Here is a 19,859-nt window from a genome sequence, read left to right as displayed (position 1 = left end):
AAGTTAGTTCGGTAAGATCAAATATTAATGTCACTTTGAATGCTAATGTCACTGTATAAAATTGGTATGTTTCATGATATTCGATTGACAATTGTCTTTAATGATAAACTGGAACTGTGGGTAAAAAGAAGCGTTAAAATTTTGCCCGAGCTCAATATAGTGAAAAAAGTCACTTACAATTATATCTTGAGATATGTTAAATTTCTTGCCATTGGCCTCTCACTTACAGTGTATCTTGAAACCGACTGTGGGGAGCATATCTGAGTATCAAACAATAACTCTAAAAAGTACAAATCATCGTGTGTTAGCTATTTCCTCTAGGATGTCAAAATAAACATTGTCCAATAATTCTGTGTCCTTGTTTAAATTAATGCCGTTTTTTTGTTCTTTAATGTGTATCATTTCGGAAATAAGTCTTTTTTGATAATTATGTTCAGAATCTAAAATTTTAATATTGTCCCAATTGAATGTATGTTTTTCACTCAGAATATGCTCAGAAATTACCGAATGTCTTGACGAATCTAATTTAATGTTATTAATGTGTTCTTTGAGTCGAGTGCGTAATTGTCTTTTTGTTTGTCCGACATACGTTGCATTACAATCATTGCAGTTTATTTTGTAAATTGAATATAACAAATAAAAATTTGAATGTCATTAATCAACCTAACAATAGCGAAAATAACAATAAAAAATTCTTTGTTATTCCCTACACTACATCAATACAATCTCTGAATTAATTGCACCATCGATAAAAAAATTGGACATGACTGTTGGTTATCGATGTCTTAATAAACTAGAGAAATTTGTCAAGGTACAAAAGGATAGGAACTACCATCCACATAATTCAAATGTTATTTACAAAATAAACTGCAATGATTGTAATGCAAATTATTATTATTATTTTAATGCATATTATTATTATTATTATTTTTATCTATTATTATTGATAATAGATAAAAATATAATATTTTAAATAATTAATCAATTTATATCAACAGTACAGTTGTAAGATTTGTTTTATTTATAAGATATATAAATAAAATAAATGTATAAATTTTAAAGAATGTTTCTTCTCCATAAATACTATATCTGTACTATTATTGTATTATTGTAACTAGTCAATTAATCTTGTTATTGAATATATTTTATATTTTCTTTTATATAATCTTATTGATATAAATATATAATATATATATATATATATGTATATATATATGTATATATTTATATATATATATATATGTATATATTTATATATATATATATTATATATATTTATATATATTTATATATATTTATAAATATTTATTAATAATTTTTGTTTGCTTTCTATTCCTTCTCGCGTTCTTGCTTTCAACGACATTATAATATATACATGAATATTGAGTGTGTCGCGATTCTTATCTATAAACAAAATAATGATCCATGTGGCAACAGCGCACGTGAAAATTTATAACGTCCTCTATCTGAATATTTGAGAAATAATAACTGCTGTGTTTTTGCTCCACTACACCTACAACGCACGCACACATACGTACGAATCGTAGTTCAAGTTATACTTCTATATTAGGCTTCTAATTCAGATTTAGAGGGTAACAGTGCTTTCTTTCGTGCATCTCAATCCCAGGGAACTTGCCTTTTTATTCATACAAAATGTATATTTATTATACAAAGCACGTATTATGACGAGTTGACAGCTAGGATGACAGCTGAGAGGTAACGAAAACTATAATTTTGTAATTATTTCTCATTTTTCATATGAAATCGAAGTTCGCTGAGATCATTGATGTACGTATTGCAATCGTAGAGAAGCAATTTTAATTCTGTCAAATCAATGCAACGAGAGATTAGAAGTACGAAAATAGTGCTTCGTCGGTAAAAAAACAGTCGCGAGGGATCCCCTTAAGGGGATCCTAGTCGGATGGTCGAACTCCGATAGGTTAGCACCACACATATCCAAACATATACACGTATACACATATACACACGATAGGTTAGCACCACACATATCCAACATATGCACGTATGCACACATATGCGTGAAAATGTTTTTAATATATAACTTTTTTATTAGACTTGCAATCTCACTTTTTATTGTTTACTAATATTTCTTCATGTTAACCCTATCGCGTATACTATATTTTATCCACAGATAAACTGCAGAACTATTTTTATTAAATAAGTATTGTTACGAGCTGACATGAAAGAAGCCGATAACAAAACTGTAATTTTTGATTTTTATATGATTTATATATGGAATTATAGCTAACGCGGTCCGTTTTTATAAGTACTTTAATCGTGGAAAAGGATTTATTGATCTGTATAGTCAATAAAAAGATATCCCAAAATAATAAAGTTGGTTCTGCCGTACCGACAGAATTAACTTTAGGATCCGACTAGGATCCCCTTAAGACGTCTTAAAATTGATATATACAGGGTGTTCCATTTTAATCTCCCCAGGCAAACATCTCGAAAAATATGGAAGATACGGAAAAATGTTTCAGACAAAAGTTGTAGGACTTGAAGGGGGACAGATGATAAAAATATGGACTTGACCTTGAGTGACCTATTGAAGATCAAGTCAAGGTCATCGATGTTTTCTTAAATGGAATCCCCTACTTTCTATTGCACATTCTTGTAGCCCTTGTCGAGACGTTTTCAAAACACTACCTATTGATGTCTCTTACACAAGCCGTTCCCAAGATATGAAGCTTTAAAATTGACATACCGCCGGCATTTGCATTACCCGATGTACACCGCGGGGAGGTTGTTCAGTCAGTATATCAAGTGGCTCTAAAAAGGGCAGACTTTGTGTGTGTGTGTGTGTGTGTGCTTCTTTAGTAAAACTTTTATCTCTCTTTCTCTACCATTTTCTTATCCTTTCCCTTACATTAAAATAACCAGAAGAAAAATAATTAGAGAAAAGTTTTACTAAAGAAGCACACACACACACCCATACACACACAAAGTCTGCCCTTTTTAGGGCCACTTGATGTACAAATTTGACTGAACAACCTCCCCGCGGTGTACATTGGATAATGCGAATGCTGATGATATGTCAACTTTGAAGCTTCGTATCTTGGGAACGGCTTGCGTAAGAGACATCAATAGGTAGTGTTTTGAAAACGTCTCGACAAGGGCTACAAGAATATGCAATAAAAAATAGGGGGTTCCATTTAAGAAAACATCAATGACCTTTACCTGACCTTCAATAGGTCACTCAAGATCAAGTCCATACTTTCATCATCTGTCCCCCTTCAAGTCCTACAACTTTTATCTGAAACATTTTTCCGTCTCTTCCATATTTTTCGAGATGTTTGCCTGGGGAGATTAAAATGAGACACCCTGTATATATATACCTATATATGTATATATGTGTATATATATATATATATATTAATTTTAATTAATTTAAATTATAAATATTTGACTAAAAACTTGCTAAATGTTCAATTCGAGAATTTTTAATTGATATAAAAATAATTCCAACACTTCTTTTGTTAAAAAAAATACATAACTTTTACCAACTTATTTTTATTGCTTTATGTTATGCCAAATTTTAGACTTTTAAGGCAGACAAATTTATATAAATAAAAAGTTTAAAATTATATACAAGGTGAGTCTTCTTAATCTTAACAGGCAAATATTTCGAAAATATACAATTTTACAAAAAAAAACTTTTTAAATAGAAGTTATATGATCTAGATGGGGACATACAATGGTGTGTGACCCTCGTTTAACCTTCATTTGAAACCTTTATTTGAAACTTTTATTTGAAAAGTTTTTTTGTGAAATTACGTATTTTCTAAATATTTTCTTGTTAAGATTAAGAAGACTCATCTTGTATAAATAAAAAATTCGTGATACAAATTTTATTTTTAAAAAAATTGTAAATTAGGTATTTTTCTTGTAAAATTACTCGTAAACATTATTGGGCCGTAGAACACAATTCTCTTGCGTGGGCTCATAAACGAATTGCGAAGAGCGAGCGCGCGCCACTGCCAGTAAATCGATGCCAGGGAGACGACGCGATCCTCGCCCTCTGTTCCGCCACCACTGCCGTCGCCCCCGCTGCTACTATCCGCTGCTGCCACTATCCGCTGCTGCCACCCCCGCCGTCTTCTCTCTTCAGTAATTTAAACTCCGACTCGGTTCAGCTGAGTTCAGTTGCGTCACTTGATCGTGTGGTTGAACGTGCCGTCATAAGCTTTCAAAAGTTTTGTACGCGCACGATTACGAGAAATCATTTCTTCTTTTTTTCCGGTTTTTCCCCCCCTCTCTCTCTCTTTCTCTTTCTCTTTCTCTCTCTTGATTTGTCTATTTTTCATGTTTATTGTTTGCTTTGCTATTCTCGCTCGAGAAATATGTGAGGTGCACATATATTAGGCAAGGAAAAGTCTTGCATAGTGCAGCAAGCCTTTGACGTTTCTTCTCACGAAAATCCACGTTCATCAAAAGGTAAATAGCTTTGTATCACGAATATGTGATAATACATATGGCAAGATATTTGACAAGCGGATTTCTAGATCATTAAAAATTATTAAATTTATTATCATTTATTAAAATGATTAAATTTTCTGTGAGAATATATAAATATTTTAAGTAATAACAGATTTATTATAGTAATATTTAGAAACTGATAACAAGTACGGCGTTTCATTCAGGAACGCTGTCCTCGCCGAACATGCGGTTACATTCTTCCAGGCAATAACAGTACATACATATGTACATTCCGCCATGTTTATCAATATTCTTATTAGAATTCGATTGTTTTAGACAGATTCGAAATTGCATCAAAACATTAAAATTTTGAAGAACATACAGAACTTACAAAGACAAATATTAAAAACAATTTTATCATTCCTTTTTTTCCGTACTTTACGTGTCAAAGTTTACTGTAAAAGTAAATTTAGAATAGTTAGTAATATTCAAAAAAAAATATAGTGAATACTTCTACTGAATATGACAAAAGTATAATAAATCATCAAAAAAATAATGAAATCTCTCTCTTTCTCTCTCTCCTTCTTTCTCACTCTTCTTTCCCCCTTTCTCTTTCTCTTTTTACTTTAGCTTGACCTTAAAAGATAATAAAGTCTTCCATGATGTTTTTCAAAAAATTAATTTTTTTTGAAATATTGAAGTAATTTTCTTGTAAAAGATGTAAATTGTCTTGTCTTAAATCTTCTATTATACTTTAATACTTTTTATATGTAATATACAAACATATCAAGATTATTAATTGCAGATTATTAATTAATTAAATAGTAAACTTGCTATATGAAATAATTACATTTAGTAAAGAATCGTTTTTATTAGAAATAATAGACAAAAACAGCTGTCGTATACAGCTGTCTTCTCTTAAATGTCTATTTCGTTCTGCAAAAAAGAAAAATGAAACTTTTACATCAGCAATAAGCATACTTGTAAACCGTGAAATGTTCTTTGAGCTTGATTGTAGTATGAACGTGTGTTCAAAGTCTCATGTATACATATACTCTTATGTACGTATTAGCTGGTTCGTGTAAAATAAAAATATTTATAATATTTATACAGTTAATATTTCGTATAGAATAAAGATATTTATGATATTTATACAGTTATATTTCAATCGTTTATTTGTAGACTTAACAAATTAATTATTATTGAAAAAAAATACACACTATTGGTAAGTTTGAACAAAATCGGAGAGGACGGAGCTTTCCTGCAGTTTTAACAAAAAATGTACAAATAATAAATATAAACATAAAAATATAAAAAGATTTCTGTTGCGAAATGTCAATATACAACGATTTATCAAGTACATTATCGATTACTTCATATTATATTTGATATTACATTGTGAGCAAAATTCTCTTCTCCATACCATTAATTTCAAACATAATAGTATTTTGAGCTGCTAAATAATTACTGATGTAACAAACATAATTAGAACATTCTAATTAAACTTACGAGTATACGATATTAAACATCTTTTTTATATGCATTATTATAAAATTTAATACGTGATAAAAGAGATGTTTCTCTTGAAAAGACAAAAAATTTGATAATTAATCTAGCATAATATCGGTGTCGCAATGGTGATTACAGTGATTTGTATACAGTGTTACGTTTTGTTTTTTATATTTGTTGTACTCATTATCAATAAGCGGCATCTGACAATCAAAGAACACATTATATTTTACACAATACTTTTTTAAGAACATATGTGTCAAATGCGAACAAACACTCGACTTAATTCAACCCTTAATATGAATAGCAAATAGTAACCTCATAATTAATCATATAGATTGCTCTCGCAACGGGATATAACAAAAAGCAAACGGCAGTTTTTTCTCTTTGATCGTTATTCGTTTTGTTTGATCAATTGAGTATTTGTAGCGACTTTCCACTACAAGTTTATTAAACTTGATACCGAAATCCGATAACATACTCGAGAAATTTCAACCATAAATAATTTCAATCTCGTTCAGAATTATCTCTAGCTCCACAATGGCTCTTTAAATTGTCGTTGTTCACCGACGGAACACTTCAGAATGCTCTCTTTACTTTTTATCCCGATAACGGGCACGTAAATTAATTCCTCATGATATAAAAAAATTTTTGATCCTGAGCTAAAAATTATATATAAATTTTCGGCTTTTTAAGTCTCAATTTACTACTGATTCACCGTTCGTCAGATTTGTGGACAACTAGGACCAAATTGGACCAAATTGAGCCAAATTGGGTTTAATATATATTTTGCACGTATTACGTATAATATGGTAGGCTGTTTGCTGTAAACAGTGTATTATAATTTGCATTAAAGGGATCTCACAGTGAATGACGAACTCCGACGAAATAGTAGTGCCCTCATTTTGGAATTAAAAATATCGGTAATTACCAACTGACTATATTAGACTTCTAATCTAGATTTAGAGGGTAACAGTGCTTCTTTTCGTGTACTTCAATTCCAGGAAACTTGTTTTTATATTCGTACATAATGTATATTTTTTATATAAAGCACGTATTATGATGAGTTGATAGCTCGTCTGCAATTCAAAACGCCATATCGAAATAAAAGTAGAGAAGAAAAACTGTAATTTCTTAATTATTTCTCGTTTTTCATATGAAATCGGAGTTCCCTGGGATCATTGATGTATGTATTGCAATTGTAGAAAAGCATTTTTAATTCTGTCAAATTAATGCGACGAAAGACTAGAAGTACGAAAATAGTAATTTGTCGGTAAAAAGACAGTCGCGAGGGATTCCCTTAAACAGCTGAAAAAGAGATAGAGAGGGGAAGGGAGGGAGGGAGGGAGGGGTTGAGAAGGGGAAAGAGGAAAAGAAATAGGAAAAGAGGAGAAAGAAAGAAGAAGTGGGCGGGAGGAGAATGGGAGAGGGGTGGGGGAGAGAGAAAGTGAGCAAAGAGAGAGGAAGGGGGAAAGGAGAGGAAGAAAGAAGAAAGGGTGAAAAAGAAGAGGGAAGATTGGAGGATTGGAAGGGAAAGGATTGATTGATTGATTGATTGATTGATTGATCTTTATTATTTTTCTCAGCTGTTTATAAACAAATCTAATTTACATTAATAATTTACATTAATAATAATATACTCCTTTAACATTCTCTTAAATGGTTCTTAATTTTTTCGCACTGTTTTATTTTAGCTGATAAGGCATTATACATTTTTACTTTTTCATAAAACATACTCTTCTGCGCATTTGTAATTATATTACAATGTCCTTCTACCTATCGTGTTTGTCTTTCACTCACATTTCCTACTATTTATAATTTATTTCTTAATTGTTTGGGTAACATTTTCTTTAATCTTAAAAATAGATATACATATATTATAGGCAATGTTATAATATTGCCTCTATCTTATTACACAAACATAAACTACACACTTGCAGCATATGTTCCATTTTGGTATGTCTATCACATTGCAATATGAGTTTCATGGCCCGATTTTGCGCTATTTGTAATTTACTCAACTCATTGTCAGTATTTCTCCCATATCAACTAAAATTCTCACACACTGCTGAAAGTAAGGTGCAATGATTTTCTGATATATAATACATCTAGTATACCGATATAAAATTACTTATTCTATTTAAAAAATAAGTTCTTTTTTCCTATTTTCTTTAACATATGTTATCACAATAATCCTTCAATCGAAGCCTATCATCAATAATTATAAATATTTCTAATCGCTCGATTTCAATCCCATTTAAACGTTTTAGCGCAATATTATCTCTCAATTCCTTTCTTTATACTTCTAAGTATTATACATATTTCGTTTTCCTTGCATTCATTTTTAACTTTTTAACTATCGATGTTCATCCACTGTATTAAATGCCATATTTATTTTCATATAACTCCGCACTACTTTCTCCAGTCACATATATGTATATTAATGTATCATCTGCAAACATTTTTATATTGCATCCTTCTAAATAGATTTTGATTATATCTTTATACATATAATTATTTTAAATATATCACTAGTTATTCTTTTTTCTGTGTCTCTTTTTTTTAATAGTCTCATAACAATTTCCTCGAGATCTTCTATTCTAATTATCTCAAAATTTTCTATAATCTCTTTTACTTTTATATAATAACTTTCATACAACATAACATAATTCTTTTAAAAACGACAAACGAGGGTTAAGAAACGACATAAAAAACTACGCGCGGCTATTGGTGCGCAAGATTAAAATTTATTTATTAATAATCAAATTGTTACAAGCAATTAAGGTAACAGCGTACGTTTTGACCCTTTTTTGGGTCATCTTCAATTAGAACGCATAATCTCATTGTCAGCCTGCATATAAACAAACACACAATGAAAATTGATTCAATAAAGCTCCGTAATCCGTAATTTCTAAAAACAACAAACGAGGGCAGAAACGGCATAAAGAGCCACGCGCGGATATTGGTGCGCAAGATTAATTGAAAATTATTTTACTTATACTCCTGATTTATTTTCATTTATAGATTTTAATATATTATTAATACTCTGTATATAATAAGTTAAATTTATCTGCTATATTGCATCTTTCAATATTATCTAATATTTCAAAATCTTCATTTCCTTTGCATCAAATGGCTTACCTTTTAATATTTCTTTTAAGGTTTTCCACATAAATGGGGAAGAAAGAGGGAGGAAGAGAGGCAGAGGGGTGAGAAAAGAGGGGAGGGGAGAGAGAGAGAGAGAGAGAGAGAGAGAGAGAGAGAGAGAGAGAGAGAGAGAGAGAGAGAAAGCGTACATTTATTGAAAGCGCTCTGGGACAGTGTCCTCTCAAGCGCACCAAATTATTACATGTAGAAATTATACAATATATGACTATAGTCGTATGTATAACCTGATTTACATAAGAAAATAATAGAGTGTATGAAAGTTTGAGTTTATGAAGTGTGAGCGATTGTAGTGTTCATATATACAAATGTATGTTTGCATGTGTGTGATGTAGGTACTTACCTACATCATATATACTTATATATGCGTTTGTATGATTGTGTGTATGATATGAGCGATAAATTATAAATAGGCATATTATTGAGATGGGTTCATTATGAGATATAGCAGGCAACATTTTGATTTTTAAGTTCCCGTCGTGCATAACAAATGCTCGTGTAATTTGCTCCTAAAGTCGCTTATTGTTTTCGCCGCACGTACGAACTGCGGCAATCCGTTCCAAAATTTGGACGCACTAGATTTAAAAGAACGTTTGTAGACTTCCGTTCTGCACTGGGGCAGAGAAAACAAATCCTGAGAGGCCCTCGTAGTTCTCGATGTTGTTGCAGATTTAAAAATGAGATCATTGTAAATGATACGTGGCTCATGCGTATTGATGATATTGAAAAGCTGGCATCCAATAAAGTATTTTCTTCTTGCATCGATTTTAAGCCACCATAGTTCTCGGTATTGTGGAGTCACATGCTCATCCCATCTTATGCCGGTTACAAATCTGACACAGGCATTAATAGCTCTATATAGCTGTGTATTGAGTTGTTCAGTAATGTCCGTGAACGCCGCACAACAGTAGTCCAGATGAGAAAAGACCAGCGAGACAATTAACCGCTTTCTTAACTCGTTAGGTAGCAAGTTTTTCGATAATTTTAACTGATATAATTTTGTACGTACATACACTCTTGACAACATTTTGAACATGTAGATTCCAGGATAGTGTATTTGTATAGTGACGCCGAGATATTTGATGCTAGTAGAGAGTTGTATTGCAGTTCCGTTAGTGTTAATCGCTGGCAGCAGATCAGGTTCCAATGTGTTTATATATCTGCCGTGCCAAAGATAATGGCTTGCGTTTTGGTCGAGTTCAGCGTTAGTCCACAGTTGTCAGCCCAACGGACTATGGATTCAATGACTTTGTTCACCTTTCGAATACCACCGTGCAGGTCTGATGGTTCGCAATGGTAGTATATTTGCAGGTCGTCCGCGTAGAAATTGTATTTACAATACCGTAAGACATTCCGAATATCTGAAATATATAAGGTGAATAAAAGCGGGCCTAGTACAGAACCCTGGGGAACCCCAGCCGTTACATGTGCCGAAGCTGAGATTGTGCCGTCGAATCCATCTCGAACAGCGTGCGTTCTGTCTTCCAAGTAGGAAGCCATCCATTCAAGCGGAATATTGGAGAGACTCATTTCTTTTAGTTTCTTAAGGAGAACACTATGATGAACCCTGTCAAAAGCCTTAGAGAAGTCGAAGAAAATGGAGACGGTAACTTTTCTTCGGTCAACAGCTAGTCGAATGTCATCAAGCATTCTTATGATGCATGTTTGGGTGGAGGAGTGGCGTTTGTAGGCAAATTGACATTGATCTAATAGATCGTTATCTCTTAGGTAATCCGTAAGTTGGTCGAACACTATCCTTTCCAAGACTTTTGAAAGAAACGGTAGAATGGAAATGGGTCTGTAGTGCCGCACAGAGGTCGGATGGTTAACCTTGGGAATAGGTGTTATGACCGCCGACTTCCAAATCCTTGGTACTTTTCCATGCATGAGTGAGAAGTTAAACATGTGCTCAATGACTGGCATAATGTAGGGCAGAACCATTCTGATGAGCTTAGATGAAATTCCATCCAAACCCACAGCACTCGACTTGACACAGAGAGACCTCCGAATAACGTCTGGTGTAACGTATTTGAAATAAAATTTCTTGTCGTCAAAATCCTCTGTCTTGTCCTCAAAATCCTCCATCTCGAGATTGGCATCATCCGACTCCGTCGCTTGATCCATCGATGTCGATCCTGCATCAGCGAAATATGAATTGAGTTCCTCGACAGTGTGTGTGTCTCCTGTTCAAATCTTTAGCCTTGATAAGGCCAAGATGCCTTAGCTTATTCCATATAATGGCAGGTTTGTCTTTCTGACTGAAGAAAGTCATATAATGATTCTTCTTGGCCGTCCGAATTAGATTCTGTGCATGGTTTCTCATGATCTTGAATCTTTCGTAATAAGCGACATTTTTGTTCCTCCGCCAGATTCTTCTTGCATGCATTGCCCTGCGTATTTCTCCCGTAAGCCAAGGAGTAGGGAGATTTCTATAACGGATTCGTCTCAACGGAGCATGACCGTCCAGGCAGCCTAGCAGATAATCGTTGAAGTTCTGCACCTTATATTCCATACAGTCCGATGACATTACAGCGGCCCAGTCAAGCCCTCTAACTTCTGAAAGAAAATCTTCCTCGTTAAAATTTCTGAAATCCCGGCATAGGACCAGCATTTCACTGCGCCGCTCAATTTTGATCCCATAGGCTGCGTATATGAGATTATGCGCCGACAAGAATGGAACCGCTGTTTTGCCATAGTTGATTAATTTGTTCTCATCGTCAATTATGCAAAGATCCAGGAAAGTACTTGAATTTATCAGATGATGTGTAGATCCGTATGGCACTAAATGCATTCCAGACGACATGATAAAACTCTCAAGCTGTGCGCTATCAAATGTAACAACATTCATGTCCGCATTGAAGTCTCCAAGAATCATAGAATGCTGATAATTAATCTGTAAATCAAAAAAAGTGTTCATAAACTCGTTAAGGTATCCACTGTTCGGTGGTCGATAAACAACCGCTAGAAGTAGGTTGCGTGCATTGTTGAAAATAATCTCAGCCGTAAGAAATTCAGGCTTTCGATAATGTGTATCCATCGTTGACCGCTCAAGGACGATCGCTCCAATCGAATCTCTGATATAAAAGCCAACTCTACCACCCTGCCTGCCGATACGATTATTTCTTATAAGAAAATAACCGGGGACCTTAACCATATTGTCAGGGATTTCCAATTTCAGCCAAGTTTCAGATAGACAGATTATGTGATATTTCGAATTAGCGAAGTAGTGACAGAATTCATCGTAATGTGCCATCAAGGATTGACAGTTTACATGACAGACCGTCAGGTTTTCATATTCAGGAGATTGTCTATCCATAGTTACCCATCTTGATTTTGTCCTTAATTTTGTCACTGAGTACCGGACACTCCCGCGTCCAAGGCCGAATGTGCTCTGTCGTTCAAGGATCCCCTTGAAAGCCGCGGAGAGAGAGAGAGAGAGAGAGAGAGAGAGAAAGAGAGAGAGAGAGAGAGAGAGAGAGAGAGAGAGAGAGAGAGAGAGAGAGAGAGAGAGAGAGAAAGAGAGAGAAGGTAGAGAATAAATTTCTACAATATAAGATTTTGTTTAACATTTTAAATTTAAAAATAATCCCAAAATGAGAGAGAGATAGAGAAAGAGAGAGGGAGAATGTATATGTAAGTCTCTCCCTCTCTCTTTCTCTATCTCTCTCTCATTTTGGGATTATTTTTAAATTTAAAATGTTAAACAAAATCTTATATTGTAGAAATTTATTCTATAATTTTATTTTTTCAATTTATTTTTTAAGATAGGTAGAGAACGTGAGATTTTCATTCTTCCATTTTACCATTACTAAATAATTATAACTTTATATCTTACTCACTTGTAAACTCTATAAAATTCCTAAACTGTCATAAAACAATTCAATGAAATAACAAAGAAAAAAACGGAAAAGAATTGGACGCGTATGTATGAAGAAAGAAGCTGCGTCGCAAAACATTCCACTTTTTTTGTATTATTCTCGTTCATTCTAATAATTTTGAAGAGCTTTTACCAACGTGTCGGCTAAAGTTTCATGAGAGACTGACTCGATTTAAATGCTGGCTGCTAGACGCGTGAATAGAAACGCACAAATACGACGACGTATCTTCATCTGACACGAAACGGACGTATCAAACCAACGAGCAAGACACATATTTTTACAAGAGAGTTTTCTGCGAGTATTTTGGTCGATGAAAAAGTCGGACATATATTTAGCGATGGTAGCGATCGATTTAGATGTTTCATTTTCAAAGTTTAGCGGCAAGAGTAATGTGTTGATAGGATACATAAGATCCGACTATAGAGAACATGTAGTAAATCATTGAATAGCCGACAAGAAAAGATACATATATGCTTCCATTTCTCTCTTCATATACAGGGTGTTTCGGGATTTGTTGGAGCATATTCTACAAATAAAAATATAAAAAAATCTATGAAAAAAATATATAAAATTTGGCTAGAAATACTTTATTACAAAGTTATAAACAAATATTGAAACAAAATATAAAATAGGCAACAACAAATTTTCCATTGCACAGAATATTAATGAAACAGTTTAATAACGCATTTCAAAATGTCGTCCTTGCGCAACAATACAAGCTTGATATTGATGGAATTTACTGCAATACTAATAAAGAGAACCACGCACTAATCCTATGTAAAATTGAATTTCGGTTAAATCAACTGGTTTTCTTAGGTAGAATATGCTCTCGCAATTTGTCGGTTAAATCTATTAGGACACCCTGTATAATAAAATAAAGATAAAAAATATATCTCTTTTATTTAGTTGTAATTTTCTACAATCAATAAAAGATTTATATTTTAATAAATAAAATATTTAAAAAATAGAATTACGATTTATACAAATAATTTTTGATATGATGATAAAAGTACGACAAAAATACATATACATATATTTAACTATGTATATGTGTATTTACCAATGTGTATAGTGTACGTTTACTTGAGCAGTAAATATTTATTATGAGGGTCTCATATTGAAAGTAATGAGCAACAATTTTTTTATAAATTAAAAATTTTTATTCTTTTATTATCAAAAAATAAGTATAAAATATAAATTCTTATACTTCTTATATTTTTCTATTTAATTCCCCATTTCGTCTTTAAAGCTAGGAATAGGGCATGAATTGAAATGTATTTCAAGAGATGATTGCAAGCTTCGGGCGACTGAAAGGAGTTCTTCCAAAAATATCTTTAAACTGTCAGAACGATAGAAAAAATGTGTCAAAAGAAATGAGAATTACATAGAAAAATAATTCAAAGTATAAAAATTCCGATATTATACTTATTTTTTGAATATTAACAATCTTTAATTTATAAAAAAAAATTGTTATTTATTACTTCCAGTATGACCCTTGTACAGTCGTGGACACAGAGATTGCGACACTTTATATTTATTGAATTTAATGTTTTTATTATAAATTATTTTATAAATTTTATTATAAATTATCCATGACATTTAAATTTATATTACACACTATACGCAAATTTGACAACATCATGATCATTTATCGCGCATAAGCACATGACAATGATTCGCATCCTGAATTTTACTGCATATTTATATAAAATCATTTTAAAAAAGTGTCGCAACCTCTGTGTCCACGACACATATAATTAGAGCATTAAATTAGAGCATTACGCATCTATTTTAATGCTACAAATAAAGATATGGTTGTTAATTTTTTTAACACAATCTCTTAAAGTAAAAAGATACATAAATAATTGCGAATAAATATCGTAATGAATGTTTTTATGATTTTAGTAATCTTGGAGGATTAAAAATTGAAAACTCGACAAATTATTATAAATTAAAGTTGCAACAACGGTGCGTCGAAGAAATAAAAAACAGAAAGAAATAAATTAAAATGAAATATAAAAAATATCTCGAGCTTGATAAATATATTAATGCATCAAGATATTTCAAAGAATATGAAAAGGATTTATAATTATATGAAAAGGATTAATAATTTAGAGATTTTAAAAATGCACCGGATCAATAAGCGCACTCTTGCATAACAAAAAAGCACGCTTCACTAAACTAATATTAATATCAAATACGAGATTATATAATATCGAATACATTTACGCTCAATACAAAAGTGCATCTTCGTGTAACAAAGTGTGCGATCAAAACAAATAAGTGATAACACGACAGACAAGTAATAGTATTATTCCAAGCTTATCATACTTTTTCTGTACCGGATGTAAGCCACGCACATGTTATTTCTTTTTCTTTCTTTTTTTTTACTTTTTCTCATTTCTTAGAAAACGCGATATCGCAAAAAAACGATAATTTATATCAGACTTCGCCGACAGGGAAAAGCGGCTTCGTTCTCCTACGATTAAATGGATTTTTAAAGAAGTAATTTATCGTAAACATGGAATAAACACTTTTAACCCAGCTGTTCGTCTGCGCGAGCAATAAAACATCTAATATCACAATCATTTGAGTCTTTATATTAAAACTTTTGTGCGTAAGTTTAGGACGACACATATATGTATGTGTGTCGATTTATTATAATTAGTTCAATAAATCTCAAAATAGTAAATCAAAAAGAATTTGATGCGAAAATCTATGGAATATTCAATCACGCGAGTATTTATAGATCAAAAATTAATAAAACTGAAAAATCAATTTCATACAAACGTTTATCTTGCTCTCTCTATTATTAACTATATTAATGTCAATGTTCTCACGGAAACTTTGCGACTACGATGTTAATCATTTTCAATTTATTTCGATTGCCTCTTCCCGTTCATTCATCCTGGCAGACTATTACTACTCGTTGCTTTTACTATTACAATAAAAGCTTCATAAAAATGCATATATGCAAATAATAGGAAATTGACAAAAACTCTTCTTTCACGAATATTACTTTGAGTGAAATTATAAAAGCAAATCGTTTTTTGCGACGGCGTTGCAGCGACGTTGTTGAATTAAAAATATTATTTCTTGCGTCAGCATAAAAGCGAGCCATATTCCGTTATCGATATAGCTAGTGGTTATTATCACAATTCAGTTTTCGCCGTTGCCGATATCACTTGCAAGCGTTAAATTTGATGATATCACCGTAACCGGCGATATGATTATGACAGACAATAAACCGAAAGATAAATTCACCTTTTGGCTCATAATGATTTATATGAACATTTTTGTCTTAAAAGTTCGTTCCCTTGTGTGAATAAAACTTGCCTTTTCACCAACAAAACAAAATCGAAGGCCTGCTCTCACACACGTCGGATATGATAAAACAATTTGGATAAAAATAAAAAATGATAAAAGAAAATCTCTGTCAATCGCAAGCCAATTGCAAATGAGTTCAATCAAATTCAAAATATACATATGTATATTTTTGTATATTTAAAAAATATCTATGTTTTTACCCTCAAAGACTATTCAATTGCAAAGCAAGATTTTATAATGAAATATAACATTGTATATCAGCATATCTGCTCATGCAAATGTATTCAAGTATTTACATAATGTGTCAAAAATTTAATAGTTGAAATAATTTATCAAATTACTATCTAAAATATTTATTTGTCTATATGCGTGATGGAAAAGCGATATTTGTCAGAGAAGCTGCTTATTGTAACAATATAAACACGGATCAGTCAATAACATTTATAATTAATTTGTAGATGGACTGTTCCGGATTTATTTGTCAGTGAAGGGAGAGCTCAGTGACCTGCGCTGGTGACCTGGTTTTCAGGCTTCTGGTATACTCCTCCTATATGACCTTCTCCCACCTACAAGCATCCAATTCACTGGCAGTAGATCCAATTGCTGGTTTGCAACTACTTGCCCTTCCTGCAGCATTTCTCGCTTGCTCCATTTTCGCTTGTAACATCCTAGCATCTTAAAATGAAAAATCGTAATTCCGACGATTGAAAATTTTCGAAGCAAGAAAGAAGCATATTTAGTGCTCTTTCATTTAGAAAAATTATTTGATAAGATAAAAAATGTATTGTGATTATATGTAAGTTATAAAAATTACCAATTAGAAAATTAAATAAGGAAAGATTTTTCCAATCAAAGTCGGATTACTAATACGATTTATAGTTTATAATATATAATGCGGAAAAGGACACAGGACAAAAATAAGTAGGTGTAAAACTTGAAAGACGATTTCGCTCATATCATTCACGATAAAGCTTTAGCAGCTTCGCATTAACTTTACTAAGGAGGGCGCTCTAATGAGTGCTTAACTTTGATGGGTTTCACCAGTTCCACCCCGCTTTTCCGCCCTCCATTGCCGTTTTCGAGCGAATTAAGGTTTGCTCTACATCGACTTTGGTGATCGATCGTGGGTAATCTAGGTCAAATCTAGGTAAAATCCAGAAGGATACACCCTGTTAGGGGTGCATGTATAACAACCCGCTCTTTTCTAAATTCCACTTTTCGCAACGGGAAATGAACTGTTCCTTTTCCGAGATGATATAACTCGCGTCGAGCGATAATAATGACAGCAAAACTTCTAAACTTCTCGTTGCTTTTAAGAAACTAAATATGTTTGTGTAGAAAGTATTTTACTAAAGTTTTAAAATAAAAGAAGATTAAATCTTTAAGTGATATCGACGCAGTCAAAAATAATTCTGCCTCTTATATTCCGTTGAATATAAGAATATATCTAAATACAGGATGTTTCTAAATAAGTGCGAGAAACTTTAAGAGATGATTCTTTGTCGAAAATTAAGGAAAGTTTTTCATAAACATATATACTCCTATATCCTATATCCCTCCCTGAGGAGCTATACTCCTCCAAAAAGGGAGGTAAAAATTAGATTTTTAATTTTTTTTCAAACTTTGGACAAGTTAAAATAATAAAATTTGGTGGATATTTTTTATTAGTAAAAAGGATATTTATTAATATTTTGCTTCCTCATAGAGGAAGCTTTGTTTTCGTGAAAAATTTTTTTTCGGATTTCTATGCCAATGTGTTTAGAATGTTCCAAAACATCGAAAAATCACATTTTTACAAAATGTCTGTATGTATGTATGTATGTATCCATCTACGGATTTTTCAAACGTCCATAACTCAAGAACTGCTTGAGCTACAGCGCTTTAATTTTGCACACAAGTAAAGTAGTACAACACTTTTATTTACTATAATTTTTAGAAAAATTCATAAAGTGTTTTAGATTTTAATCCAATTTTAATTTTTTTTAAAAATGGCGTGATTTCTCTAACTTCCGTAAATTTTGAGATATCGGGTTAAATTTTTTTATACAAATAGATTATCATTAAAGGTTGGTTGGTATTGAATTTGGCTTAAATCGGCTAAGTGGTTCTTTTTTTATAAAATTTTGAATTTTTTAAAAAAAGGGCGTGATTGCTCTAATTTCCGTAAATTTTGAAATATCGGTTTAAATTTTTTTACATGAATAGATTATCATTAAAGGTTGGTTGGTATTGAATTTGACGAAAATCGATAAAGGGATTTATTTTTTATGAAATTTTAAATTTTTCAAAAAATGAAAATTTTACGAAAGAAACATACGAAAGGAACATACAAAAGGAAGTACATACATACATACATATATACATACACACATATATATACGTGACAAAAAATGTTATTTTATATGAAACAAGTGTGCAAATTGGAAACTTGCACATTGCTTCCTCATCATTCTATTTCGCTCCTATTAAGCTTCCTCTATGAGGAAGCCAAAATTGAAAAACTAGCTTGCTCATAGAGAAAGATTAATGAGCGAAATAGAATGGTGAGGAAGCCATGTGCAAATTTCCAATTTGCACACTTTTTTAATCTTCTCTTATCATTATAAGGGGATGAAACTAGCATCCCCTATTCTTTTTTTATTAAAACTTTTGAACGAACCGGAATAATGTGATCATCTAAAAATATGCGTTAGAAAACTTGATTCTTTTAGAAACTTTTTTATTTCTTTTATTTTCTTCCCGTAAAATCAGAAGTTTTCAAGAAGAAATATAAAAGCCTAATTTTTACCTCTCTCTTTGAAGGGCTGCGTTCGGAAACGTCACCCGAGTGCATTCCCTCTCTTTCTATATCATTTCTCTCTCAGTGATATAGAAAGAAAGGGAATGCACTCGGGTGACGTTTCTAAACGCAGCCAAGAAATGTAACTCCGTAGGGAGGGATCTAGAAGTATATGTATGTTTATATATGAAAAACCCCTAATTTTCGACAAGGAATTACCTCCTAAAATTTTTCGTACTTATTTAAAAACACCCTGTATATAAAGCTACGTAATATCAGATTATTTTGAAGACTTGTATCTGTGAAAATTCTATCCAATTCTTTTTATCTTTGTCCTATCCGAATATTCTTTTCCATAAGAATTTATCATGTTGCTGAGATATTCGGAAAGATTTTATTTTTTTATCATGAAATAAGTCTTTCAAATTTAATTCTTCTTGCATACGGATGCGCACAGCAAAAATCAATTTTATTTTCCATCATCACCTCTCGTCAATCTGTTTCGCCGTTTTTTTCAATCAAACAAGTTTGCAGTAACTTCACGGTTACTCACAAATACCTACATGCGTCATAATAAATATCGTCGTAGATCAGTTCACGAAAACTGAACGGATGACTAATATTTGCAATATTGCGTCTATTAAGTACGAGGATTACATATCACACGCAGTATGAATAGATTCGCTGCTTTCGATTACTAGAACTTAGAATAATGCTAATTAACGATTCCGATATAGTACTCTGCGTTGATACCACTGCTT

The 19,859-nt window shown here is 32.2% G+C and overlaps 1 protein-coding gene across 2 annotated transcripts in view; it reads left to right on the top strand.

Moving 5' to 3' along the window:
- The first annotated feature begins 4,094 nt into the window (after positions 1 to 4,094).
- Positions 4,095 to 19,859, top strand: part of LOC145938560 (uncharacterized) — a 27,437-nt gene continuing 11,672 nt past the window's right edge. Inside the window, exon 1 of one of the 2 annotated variants that reach the window (XM_083042277.1) lies at positions 4,095 to 4,458. The gene's annotated coding sequence lies outside the window, so the exon portion shown is untranslated. Of the gene's footprint in view, positions 4,459 to 16,813; positions 16,856 to 19,859 lie in introns of those variants that run through there. The other variant, XM_083042278.1, reaches the window with a different exon arrangement.

The sequence above is a fragment of the Prenolepis imparis genome, unplaced genomic scaffold, assembly GCF_030444845.1.
Source record: "Prenolepis imparis isolate NDT839.2.m4 unplaced genomic scaffold, iyPreImpa1.0 SCAF_7, whole genome shotgun sequence".
Lineage (NCBI taxonomy): Eukaryota > Metazoa > Arthropoda > Insecta > Hymenoptera > Formicidae > Prenolepis > Prenolepis imparis.
Note: the sequence above shows the minus strand (reverse complement) of the source record. Positions and strands in the feature narration are given on the sequence as shown.